Below are 1,579 nucleotides of genomic sequence, written 5' to 3' on the forward strand. Positions count from 1 at the left end.
ATACATATACATATACATATACATATATATATATATATATATATATATATATATATATATATAATCCTCCTTTGGAATTGGAAACTCTTCATTTCATTCTAGGTGTGTGTTTCAGTGTAAGATTGCTAGACCTGTCCCTATGATGGCAAGGTTTATGGCATGACTCACAGAAATCCTGAGCTTTGTGTGGGAATCTTTTGTGGCTTAGCTTTCAGTGGTGGGTGAATGTGGTAAGAGAGGAGATGAGCTGGAAACCATGTTCCTGTGGGGCTGAGTTTGGAGCAGTACTGGGTTTTCATGTCTTCTGAAGCTAGGTTACCTGTGTATTCATCAAAAATTTGAGGGTCTAGCTGGACTTTTGAGGGATAGAGGTACTAAGTTTCCACTAAAGAATAAGGAGAGCAATGCACAGGACTTTCATTTCCAAAAGACTTTTTTTTTTTCTTTAAATTTTATTTGTTTTGTTGTTGCTGAGAACATACACATACACCAATTAAACAGTTTCTACATGTACAATTTAGTGAGGTTGATCACATTCTTTTGAGTTGTGCAACCATTCTCACCTTCCTTTTCTGAACTATTCCTCCCCCATTGACATAAACTTACTGCCCTCTAAGATGTCCTATCTAATCTTTTGAGTTATTCTTGTCAGTTTGATCCCATATAGATAGATCTTGAAAGAGCACAGTACTCGAGGCAGACATTCATTACTAGTTGTTTGGTTTTAAAGAAGACTTCAAGAGATATTTTTTGGTTTAAGGTTTAAAGATTATCTCGGGGTAATAGTTATCTGCCTCCATGGCTCCAGAAGTCTAGAGTTCATGTGAATTTCAAATTCTGTTCTACATTTTTCCCCTTTTGATCAAGATTCTTCTGTGGAATCTTTGATCAAAATGTTCAGTAATGGTAGATAGGTGCCATCCACTTCCTCTGGTCTTAAGGCAAAGAAGGCAGTTGTTATGGAGGCAATTAGCTACACATTCCATATCCTTCTCCTATTCCTGACTCCTTCCTGTGTTGCTCCAGGTAAATAAAGACGAATTATGTGCCTTGGATGGCCACTGCAAGCTTTCAAGATCCCAGGTACCATGAAACAAACTAGGAAGTAGAACAGAAGCACTAAACACGTTATTAGGCCAGTTAACTGGGACATCCCATGAAACCATGACCCTAAACCACCAAACTAAGGAACCAAATCCCATAAGGTGTTGCGTTGTATATAAGTACCCTCAGCAGGTACTCTTTTTCATTTTCTTTTTGTCATTGTTGTAACTGTATCTATCAACACAGCTTTTACCAGGTAAACTATTTATAGGTGTACAATGAAGTGACAATAAACAATAATCAGCTGTGCAGCCCCACCCTTAATCAGTGTGGTTTTTCCACCACCATTAACTCCCCTTTTCCCCACTCCCTCTCACCCCTGATAACCACTAACAAACTTTGGTCTCTATACATTTGTCTCTTGTCTTTTTTATATTGTTGTTTTTATGTGCCATCGAGTCGGCCCTGACTCATAGCGACCCCTCCTTGGGTTTCCGAGGCAGGGAGCTCTGGTAGCATAGTGGCTAAGACACTT

General features: G+C 38.8%; 1 protein-coding gene across 1 annotated transcript in view; it reads left to right on the forward strand.

Annotated features, from left to right (window-relative positions):
- Positions 1 to 1,579, forward strand: part of CD9 (CD9 molecule) — a 173,639-nt gene that overhangs the window by 21,079 nt on the left and 150,981 nt on the right. The window lies entirely within an intron of this gene.

Source organism: Orycteropus afer, unplaced genomic scaffold, assembly GCF_000298275.1.
Source record: "Orycteropus afer afer isolate SDZICR_OR568_19922 unplaced genomic scaffold, OryAfe1.0 scaffold00040, whole genome shotgun sequence".
NCBI classification, from domain to species: domain Eukaryota; kingdom Metazoa; phylum Chordata; class Mammalia; order Tubulidentata; family Orycteropodidae; genus Orycteropus; species Orycteropus afer.